This window comes from Rattus norvegicus, chromosome 8 (assembly GCF_036323735.1).
Source record: "Rattus norvegicus strain BN/NHsdMcwi chromosome 8, GRCr8, whole genome shotgun sequence".
Taxonomy (NCBI): Eukaryota; Metazoa; Chordata; class Mammalia; order Rodentia; family Muridae; genus Rattus; species Rattus norvegicus.
In genome coordinates this window covers 49,821,652-49,833,146 of record NC_086026.1, presented here as the reverse complement: position 1 = coordinate 49,833,146, position 11,495 = coordinate 49,821,652, and the positions used below count along the sequence as shown (strand labels likewise).

The following is an 11,495-nucleotide window of genomic DNA, read 5'->3' as shown; positions in this document are numbered from 1 at the left end:
ACAACTATGTGGAGCATAAACAGAATGGAACGGGTACTGGAGGGTGGAGAAGGGCAGCCAAGGCAAGAGACGCAGAGGGTAGACAGGAGGCCATCCCAGGATGCACATTGGAAACCACAGATGGGAGATGCTAGAGTGTCACTTACAGACCAAAGGCAATAGGCCTTGTCTGCTTACTGGGAGAGAGGATGGAGAGGGTGAGACCTCCAAAGGCGGATTGCTAAGGCAGATGACAGGATGGAGATTTCATGTGTGAGCAGCGTTCATATCTTCACACTGCCTGAGCTCTCCCCAACTCAGCCTCCTCCTAGTCTGGCACACTGGACCAGTGCACTCCAAAGTAACCAACCCCTTAGGTCCTCAGCTCTTCTTGGAATCCTGCTCACTTGATTTGAATGGAACTCTGCCCTTCCCAGGGAAGTTTCATCCACCTCGTGTCCTCCAGAACATGCTGTTCCCTCACATCCCAGGTACCAGTCAGGCAGGCACCTCAAGTCCAAACTACGCTTGTGAATACTAATGGGACATTGTTCCTTTTAGAACCATGCCCTTCTATGACATCATCCTTATCAACATTATTATTGTTATCATTACTAATACTATTGCAGATTTCATCTGCCACATAGTAGGAGACTCAGACTCTCTCTGCCCTCCCTGTATCAGAAAAGGTCTGAAGAGTGAACTTCAGTGTGCCAATCGGTCACTTCTAGCCCACTTCAACCATTCACACCCATGAATACACTCCAGGTTTCGTCATCTCTTGAAGATGTTTCATCTCTGAAACCTTGAGCATGGCGTCTGCCTTCTGACCAGTGTCAGACCCTCCCACTTCTCTGACCCCCTTAGCAGTACTCACCTCGGAGATTAGCAGTCTCTGGCTGTTGTTGTGGATCTCCCCACAGAACGGTTTTAAAGGCTCAGTTTCCAATCTGTGAGCTCTGGGGAGTGGGGAGTGGTTTGATTGTGAGAGCTGAGGTACAAGAGGGGGAATTAGTTAATTTTTTGATGGATTAATAGTTTTCTAGGCATTGTTGGGAAGTGTTGAAAATTTTCAGAACTAAGACTTTTGGAAGTAGGACCTCATTAGAGGAATTTGGTCACAAGGAACATGTTCTTGGGGACTGTATATTTTGCCAGGCCCTCCCTCTCTGTCTTCCTGCTTCCTGGCTACAGGAAATGAGAAGCCATGCTCCCTGCCATGATAGTTCTGCCTCCTGGCCCCCAGAACAATGAGACTAATTGGCCCCCAACTAAAACTTCCAAACCAGGAACCCAAACAAATCTTCCTTCCTTGCAATGCTTTTTTATATAAGTACACTGTAGATGACACCAGAAGATAGCATCAGATCCCATTACAGATGGTTGTGAGCCACCACGTGGTTGCTGGGATTTGAACTCAGGACCTCTGGAAGAACAGTCAGTGCTCTTTACCGCTGAGCCATCTCTCCAGTCCCCCCTTACAATGCTTTTAACCCTCAGACAGTTTCTGATGCGATGAAAAGTCTGACTAAGAGGAGTCCCCTCCTCCTGATGCCCCAGTCCACTGTTCAAGGTGTCAATGTTTTCCAAGTATATCAACTCCAGTTCGTTAATGTAACTGTCTGGAGTTTGGGAGCCAACACTCAAAGCCATCTGAGCTACGCTCAGTGTTATCTTCTCAGCCAGAGTAATGGTTCTAAAATACAAATATAATGGTGTCTATCACTTTTATACTTACAATATTTTACCAGCTCTCTGAACTCATTTACATAACACATGAACCCCACTGTGACAGATTCTAGTCTACCTCTCCAGATTCTGCTTTCTTTATTCTTTATTGTCCCAGGACTCCTTTGGTACAACTGAGGCCACCATGGAACTGCCTACCACCTAGACCTGGGAACCCAGCAACACCTGCCAACAAGAACAAAGTCCTTCCCATTAAAGTCCATAGCTCCGTGAAAGTCTCTAGATGTCCTCTCCTTGCCTTTTGACTCCTGTAGTTCTGTTTCTGAGTAACTGTTCTTGCTAACTGAAGTGTGTCAATGCAGGCTGTGGTTTTGTGCTTAAAAGCTCACCATGAGAAAGCGTTGGGACTGCTCTGAGGTACTGAACACCCAGTGTAGTCTCCAGATGGCTAACCAAGATTTTCTATTGACTTGGACCTGGGTCTGAGTAGTCTTCTGTTGTGGATGCCACACAGCACTATCTCCTTCATTTCAGCAGAACGTCAATGAAGCCACCTGTACGCCCACAGCACCTTGTCACCTTACTCTTTGCTGCACACACTTTCCCCAGCCTGAAACCATTGCTTCTCCATGATTTACCAACTTATATCATTCAAGATGCATACTGTGTTCAGCCTAGGACGTTCCTCCTTAGAACTCGCTCAGTACATGACGTAGACGACATTCATTCATTGCACTTCCTTCTAAATGACCCTTGGAGTCTCCACTATTATGACTTTCTTATTTTGTTATAGGTTTTATTTACTTTTCCATCCTCCGCACTAGCCTGAGACCCCTTGGGGAGTAGGGATGTTTCTTTGCTTCCCACCCCTGCATGCCTAGCACCCAAACACAAGGCATTATAAATACATACATGATTTGCCAGGAAGAGATCGGAGCCTTGTCCTCTTAATCAGTCCATCTTGTTCTCGGCCTTTCACTGTTGGCTGTCTGCTGATGAATTCCCAAGTACTAGAGACAATGACTTCCGTCTGCACTTCAAACTCTGGCTCTAAAGTATTTGTTCAACCGATAAAATACCCAGGCCTTTCAGTGCTGTGGAAATGAAGGTCCTGCTGTTCCCCAGCAGGCTTCCTCATCAGAAACTTGAGAGAATGTCAGGAGAGATGGGGATGTACTATGAGTTCTTTGAAGGACCAAACCCAACAGCTTCCCTGAAATGTCCCCTTTCACTGCCCGAAACTCCGCATAGACAGAATGTCATGGCCACACCTTCGCCTCTTTCACTCTCTGTGTCACAAGTGCAACCATCAGCTCTAGTGACCGTTTCCTCCCCTCTTTTTTGTCACTGTTTACTTTCAGACAAGGTCACATAGAACCAAGGCTGGCCTTCAACGTGATCCTCCTGATCCTCCTACTTCCGTGTTCCAAGTTAATGATCTTTTTTATTTTCCTTTCAGGCCTAGGGCTCCATGCATATCAGGCAAGTGCTATACCACTGTGTTGGCATGCTCGGTCCCAGGCAGTGAAGAGAATACATTAAAATATAGGTAACGTCAGGCTGCTCACCTGCCACGAAACCCTTAGTGCCTCTCACTGCCAATCCTTTTTTCTCAATCTGTTTTCTGATATTACATCTGGTATGACATTCTATCTACAGATAGAAAATCTGAGATCGGACAATTTGTAAAGGGAAGAAGTTTATTTAGCTCCGAGTGCTGGTGGTTGAAAGTCCAGACAAGGCAGCTTCATCTGGTAAAGGGCTCAGGATACATCACGACAAGACCGCAAACACGCAGTGATCTGTGGAGGAGCTAAGGCACCAGTGGCTGCCTTGGCTTAGAACATCTTGTTCTCACGGCAGCTAATCCAATCTTGGGAGAATTGCGTTAATTCCCCTTAAAGACCCAACTACTTCTTGAAGTTCCTTCTCAGTACTGCCACAGTGTCAGTTAGGACTTCAAAAGGAGCTTTGGTGGGGACAAACCACATCTAAATCATGTCACGAGAGGCACCGTAGCCTGCTCTTCCAGGCTGGATGCCCTCTTTGCACCCTGCTGTACGCCCCATTCTGAACACAACTGAAGCTTCCTCATCTCCATTCTTTTGCTGACACACGCTCCGTTCTTACGCCTTTCCTCTAGACAGCTCCATGGTGCCTCGCCTGGCTCTCTCCTCCTTTGTAAAGAGAACCTTTCTGTTGTTTGGTGCAATGACTTCTCAGCATGTTTTTTTTTTTTTTTTGGTTTTTGTTTTTTTTTTGGTTCTTTTTTTCGGAGCTGGGGACTGAACCCAGGACCTTGCGCTTCCTAGGTAAGCGCTCTACCACTGAGCTAAATCCCCAGTCGACTTCTCAGCATGAATGGAAGGAATCACTCCTCTTTGTTTTCCCACCAGCATTCTTTATGCTACACAAAGAGACCTCACCATTCAGAAATGATACAGACATACTCCCGTGTCAGTCACAAAGGACCAGATAGTTACTCTGTGAGAACTGACATACGGAGTTAGCTATAAGGTGGGGGATGCATATAGACCTGTAGAGCCCATTACATCTATCATTGTAAGACAGGCTTCCTTGGGGTTTTATTGACAGGTTATGGAGTGGAGACCATTGATATTGGATTCAAATAAACACCAGCTCATTTTGCCTGTTCGCCTTTGGTCCCTTACTCTCAGTTTCTTTATCTGTAAAATGGGAAATACAGACCCTGGAGACTTGTAACAGAGATTAAGGGCAATGCTAGCACATGTGTGAGCTTGAGTTAATATTTGGCAGAGGATGCTGGGAATCATGGTAGTTCTAACGCTGTTTCCATCTTGTAGCCCTTCACCCCCTGTCCTTGAAAATATTTTAATAATAACCTTTTATATAAACTTTAGCCTTCAAATCTTTATGTTCTTAGTATTGTTCCCATTCCTATTCACTCTGGTGCCTTTGATCTTTCATCTTCCTTTTCAAAGCATCATAATCCTTCATGGGTGGAGGTCTTAAGTCATGTGATATTGGCAGTCAGTCTGCAATAGAGAGTGGGGAGTAACACTTACTAAGTACTTAGACAGAGCCCAGCTCCCTGCTTTGCTCTGATCATGCAGTATACCTGGAATGTGGGCCTTATCTCCGTACCTCAGATGAGGAGACCGAGTTTAGAGCATTAAATAGACGAGACAGCCAGCAAGTGTTGAAGCCCAACTTAAAACCCTTGCCTTCAATTAGTATGTTGTCCTTATCCTTCTTGGGAATTCTCCCTAGCTGATGAATTGCTGTATTCAGGTCAGCTCTAGACTGTATGGAGGGGTGTCTGCAAGAATTCCTAATGTCTGTTTTGCCATTAAAGAACTGTAGGGCAAGTGTTCACCCTATTAGCCCTGTCTAGAAGATTCTAGACAGAATCTAGGAGACTAGGAGAGTTCAGGCTTCTTCCTCCCACCCTTTGAAGCACACATGTACTTCCAAGAGAGATCCCTCCCGCACACCCCCTGAATCTGTGGTGGAACAGGTCTCAGAATTAAAAAAATCTGAACGAGGGCAGGACTTAGCAAGGGGGATGCTGTTCACAGAATGAGCAGCTCCACACTAGAGCTCTGACATGAGGCTTCCTTCAACTCCTGCCAGCCACGGAGAACAGTTAGTACCTGGTATTCTTGCCAAAGATCACACTTGGGGGTTGTCCCAGTTTTGCAGTCATCCTTCTCCAGGGCCCCACTGTCAGCTCTCTCTCCTCATAGCTGTCCCCAGCACCTTCCCCAGTGTTTCACTGAGCTCCCACGGCTCCTGCGCTTTCTCTTCCATGGCCCCGGTGTGCTGGAAGTTCCCACCATTTGTTTCTTATCTCCTTTGTCTTCCCTTCAGCTCTTTGAGCTGATCGTGTATCAGGAGCTCCATGACCAAGGTCCATTCCGGGTGGAACATTTTTCTTCTCTGACCTCTGCATCGATGCGCCTCCATGTCCAATTTACCTCAGAGAGTGTTTCGTTGACTGCACTGTCTGCTCACCTCCTTGCCCTGCTGACTCCTAGGCTACCCAGTTTTATTTTATCAAGAGAGTTCCAGGTTCTAGAACCTCCATTTTCTTTCTTAATTTACCTGTCATCATGGCACTTGCCCTGCTTGAATGCTAGATTCTGAAGGACACAGTTTCTCCCTGACTGATGCTACATCTCTGGTTCCGAAACCAGTTCCAAGGACATGCTGGGTTCTGGACATACTTTTGACTAACCAAATGCAATTCCCATGCAGTTCTCCATAGTGATTGATTGCATGGACTCTGTAACGAGATCACCTAAGTTCAAATCCTAGCAGATGACTTGAACAAGTGCCTTAGCCCCTTTGTGTTTCAGTGCCCTCTCTAGAAAATGCAGAAAGCAAATTCTCCTTGCCACCTAGTGAAGATCAAGTGAGGCAGTGCATACAAAACATGCCGAACCCCACAAGAGTACACGATTATGACTAGTGGTTTCTACTGTGGTTCATGCCAGATCTGCCTGATGCTACTACCTCTTCCCCCATATTGTGTCCTGGGGAGACCTGACCTTGTTTGTGTCCTCAAGGGGTCAAACTCAGTTGATGGGGATAGAGACAACGCCAGGTGTTGGAAACTTACTCCCTAAGAGTAGAACTACGAACGAGGCCACCAGTTCCTTCTAAACAGGAAACAATGCATCCCCAGATAATCCTGTCTGTTGTTGGCATAATTTCTCTCCTTAACTGGTTGTTTTGGTCAACCGAGATCCCTTCAGGGTCAGTAATGAAAGGAAAGAGTAGGTAAATTCAGCTCACAGGAGTAGTACCACTGGACAGCCACACACAGTGGCTGATGTTGAAAACATTGCAGTTATCTGGTGCTGAAAGACAGGACTGACGCTCGGTGGCTTTTGTACAGCCCCCAGAGAGCTTCCTGTGGATCTAGATGTTATGTTCTTTCTTGAAAAAGGTCCATGTGGCCATCCCCCCTACTACCCCATTCAGCTTTACAGCTCCCCCAAAATCTTTTCCTTCCTGCCTGAGTCGGATTGAAATCTTTCGCTGTGTTCTGCATGCACGTTTTGGCTTTGTTTCTAAAGCAGCAGTAGCTGGGAGCCTTTCTTATGTTTGTGGGATGTAGTTGCTTGGTGCCATGACTTATCTTTTTCATGTGTGTGTGCTCAGCCACTCACCAGCCCTCACATGCACTGTGCTCAACACGTTGGTCATAGACTTCTTTGTACACTGAGTACAAGCCTTCCTCGAGACTCAGATAAGTCTCTCTTCATCGAGCTTTCCCTCCATTCTTTTTTTTTTTTTCGGAGCTGGGGACTGAACCCAGGGCCTTGTGCTTGCTAGGCAAGCGCTCTACCACTGAGCTAAATCCCCAACCCCTGCCCCCCATTCTTAAAACAGGAACCACACCACAGTGGAGATCCTGAGATATTAAAACAAGTTGAAGAAACCTCAAGTTAGAGACCTATAGCACCTTGACCAAGTCTTTAAATAAAACATGAACCCCAGAAATCTGCCTACTGAATTTCAGTTATTATGTGAGGTTACCATGAGTGGAGCACCCCCCTCGCCCGAGATCCTGCAAAGGTTCAGACCTGAGCAGGGCAATGTGTGTAAGTATACTAAGCACTTGGCGCTTGCCTCGTTCAGGAATAGTTTGGTCCGCTGATATTTTTTATTTGCCACTGATTGGTTACAAATTATGTTCGTAAGTTGGGCTGTCAGCACATACACAAATTTAGGCTGCAGTTAGCTTTGAAGGACTCAAATGTGGCAGTAGCCTCAGGCCAAATTTAGTTTACCTGCACCATAGTCAAGTGGAAGGAGGAATAAGAATTAAACAGATGGGCTGGAGAGATGGCTCAGAGGTTAAGAGTATTGACTGCTCTTCCTTCTGAAGGAATCCATAGTCTCTGGCTAGAGCCAGAGAAAAGGAAAAAGGAGATTCATCGGAGACTTAAATGTTTGTGCAGGAGACAGACTGGGCAAGGATAGGCCAATAGTCTTTGTCTTTCTGTAGTGAGAGGCCACTTAAGATTCTGAGTCAGGATGTAATATAATCAGATGCATAGCATGGGAGGTTAGCCTAGCTGCTTCATGGGGAATAGAGTAAGATGCAGGGAAATCTGAAGGAGACAAGGAAGGTACCAGTTAGCAGGTTAGACTGCAGTCAGGTACTAAGCAGTGATGGGTTTGGTTGTGGATACAATGAGGATGGGGATGGTCAAAGAAAACATGAACATAAAAATCAACCAGATGGGGTGAGAGAATGATTTAAAACTTATATTCTGTGTCAAAATGATTTCTGCTTTTGTCCAACTACCCCTATGGGCTTCTAGAACAGAAGGATATGACGAAAGTGTCTTGACTTGTCTCTACTCATAAGGTATATTTGAAATACACCTATAAAAGGTGAGACCAGTTCTCATGTGCTGACACAGACAGTATGTTGAGTTAAACCAGAATGGGGACCATGGAATTGCTAGGAGTCCAGAAGCTGAACTTGCATGTGTTCTCCAGACGGTTAAGCCAATTAATAGTATGCTTGCTGTTTACTGGGTAATGGGAGGCCCTTGTCTTAATTGAAAATAAATATTAATGTGTCCATTTTTGCTAGTGTATTTGTTTACCGAGTCACAAATAATATTCAGGGTGTCTGCACTGGACAACGTGTAGGCGATGGAATTAGGCATTGGGGTAAAGGTAAAGCCACATTTGAAGTTTAAAAAAGGTGCATTTGAGATCTAGTGTGTCACGTAGACTTCTTTTTTTTAAAAAAAAAACACAGTAAAGTATAGGTTGGAGATGTAGCTCAGTTGATAGAATGCTTACCTAGCATTCCCAAAGTCCTGGGTTCTATTTCTACACCCCAACCCAGGGAGGAAAGGGTTTATTTACCTTACATTTCCATGTCACAATCCACCACAGAGGGAAGTCAGGGTAGATACTCAAGGCAGGAACCTCAAGGCAGGAACTGAAGCAGACAACATGGGAGAGAGATGGTTACTGGTTTGTTTCTCACGGCTCAAACGGCCTGCTTTCTTATATCACCCAGGACCCCAGAGATAGCAACACCCACTGTTTCTGGGCCCTTCCCTATCAATCACTAGTCCAGAAGCTTACCCCACAGGCTAAACTGTTGGAGGCAGTTTCTCAATTGAGGTTCCTCTTCCCAGATGACTCTAGCTTGTGTCAAGTTTATAAAACAAACAAATGATCGAATGAACAAATGAACAAAAAACAGGATAGCCACCACCGAAATGAAAACAGAAAAGAGCCATTTTTGTTCACTCATAGTCATACCAACAATATTTATAATAGCCAAAAGGGGGACTCAAACCACCTGCCTGTTCTCAGATGAATGGACAAATAAAAGTTAGTGTACAGTAGACACACATGCACACACAGTGGTATTCTATTAGCCTTAATAAGGAAGGAAATTCTGTCACATGCTACAGCAGAGACAAACCTTGATGACGTCTCCAAAGTGAAATGAATCTGTCACAAAAGCACAAATGCTACAGGATTCCTCTTACATGAGGTTCCTAGGTTAGCCGTATTCATACAGTCGATGAGAGGAAGTGGTGGTTTCCAAAGGCTGGAAAGTCAGGAAAATGGAACTGGCGTGGTGACCATTCATGACAATGGTCACACTGCAATGTGACTGCACTTGATGCTGCAATGGCACTCCGTTAACAGCTTAAAATAGCATATTTTGTGTGATATATACTGGTATGTGTGTTGTGAGTGTGTGTGTGTTTACCATAAATTTTTGAAACAGGGTCTCATGTAGCCCAGGTTAGTTAGCCTCATCCTTGATATGTGGCTGAGATTGACCATGATTTTCTGATCCTCTAGCTCCTTGCCCCTTAAGTGGTAGGATAAGCAATTAGGCAATGACCAGCAAAACTAGGACACTGGTCCATAGCTAGAAGTAGAACTGCAGGACCACATGCTGACATCTTGAGGAATGACCACATTGTCTGCCGTAGTGGCTATAGCATTTCACATTCTGCTATCAGCACGCAAGTTTTAGTTTTTCTGTACCCTTGATAATACATGTTACGTTCCGGGTCCTTTTTAGGGGTGAGTCCTGTAGTTTCATATAGGGTTGTCAAGGAACTCAGGGTTGCTTCAAACACTATGATTCTGAGGATTGGCTTTGCACTTCTGTAGTCCTTTTTTTTTAACCTCTCAAGTACGTGATGTTTTATTTTCTGCAACAATCGTGCTAGCATATGTTTAGCTGTACCTCATTGTGGTTCTGATTTGCATTTTCCTAAATACTAGAGAAAACATCTTTTCCTGGACATGGTTACTGTTTGTAAGTTTTCCTTGAATCTGGCTGTTGTTGAGTGGGTTGCATTCTCTTTAAATGCAACCACACAAAGTATCTTAGTCTCTTGAGGCTGCAATAACACTATGCCACAAGCTGGGTCACTTTCAAACAATGGAAATTTCTTCCTCACAGGGCCAGGGGTTGGGGCATCTAGTCAGATTTGTTGTCTAGTGAGAGCCTACTGCCTAGCATAGGTCACTTGTAGCATCCACACATCGTCCTGATGGGAAGGGAGCTCTCTAGGTTTCTTTTATAAGGGTTTCAATCCCGTCGGAAGCCTTTTGCCTCACAATTTTATTGCTTTCTGCTCTGGTTTGGATCTGAGTTTAATGCATCTCCCAAGAGTTCATATGTTGAAAGCTTGGTCCTCAATGTGGCGACGTTAAGAGGTGGTGGACCCTTTTAAGACGTGAAAAGCTGATGTTAGGAGAGATGAAAGTCATTCCCATGAGACCCAGTTCTCCTGAGGTAGTGCTTGTACCAATCAGCACTCTCTAGAGGAATAGGAAGAATAGAATGCATATAAATGTAAGAAGGGATTTATTAGATTGGCTCGCACGATCAGAGCAAGTCCCTTAATGGGCACTTTTGGGCCGGAGCATGGAGAAAACCAGTACTGCTTAGTCCAAGAAGCCGGGAGCCCTGGAATGAAAGGGGCCAATGCAGAGAACATCCTTGTGTTCTCTGAAGCGAGGCTGGTAGGGATCATAAGAAGAGTCAGGCATTGGACACCATCCACTAAGTGGTTTTAGCAGAGCTGAGAAGACACTGATGAAGCTTGCACACGAGTGCGAGCTAAATAGAGTGTCTTAAAATATGAGCCTCAACACCAGCCATTTTATTAAAACAATGGGCAGCAAACCAAATGTCCCCCTTTTCTCACTGTACTGGATGGGTTTGTGTGTCAACTTGACACAAGCTGGTGTCATCACAGAGAAAGGAGCCTCCCTTGAGGAAATGCCTCCATGAGACTCAGCTGTAAGTCATTTTTTCAACTCGTGATCAAGGGGTGGTGCCATGCCTGGGCTGGTGGTCCTGGGTTCTATAAGAGAGCAAGCTGAGTAAGGCAGGGGGAGCAAGCCAGTAAGTAACATCCCTCCATGGCCTCTGCATCAGCTCCTGCTTCCTGACCTGCTTGAGTTCCAGTCCTGACTTCCTCTGGTGATGAACAGCAATGTGGAAGTGTAAGCTGAATCAACCCTTTCCTCCCCAACTTGCTTCTTGGTCCTGATGTTTTGTGCAGGAATAGGAACCCTGACTAAGACACTCACCGAGGCTTCATGTGAATTTTGGGGAGACTTGTGGATTCCCAATACAGCAGAAGCCAAACTGCTTTCCACTGCACTGATTCAGTTTTAAGTGTCTGCATTGGCTGTACCGTGCCGTTCCAGCATCCTGCAACGCTTCTCTTCAGAAAACAAGAGTGTTCCGATGGGATGAGCGGGGGAGCTCAGCCTCAGACACAGAAAAGACGTGGAACAGGCAGGAAAGAACAAAAGCCAGATTCGTC

General features: G+C 45.4%; 1 long non-coding RNA gene across 1 annotated transcript; it reads right to left on the bottom strand.

Moving 5' to 3' along the window:
- Positions 1–655: 655 nt before the first annotated feature.
- Positions 656–8,970, bottom strand: LOC134480035 (uncharacterized). The gene is made up of 3 exons (XR_010054141.1): positions 8,545–8,970; positions 2,581–4,685; positions 656–970 (listed from the first exon to the last, which is right to left on the bottom strand). It is a non-coding gene; the product is annotated as an uncharacterized LOC134480035 (long non-coding RNA).
- Between the last annotated feature and the right edge of the window lie 2,525 nt (positions 8,971–11,495).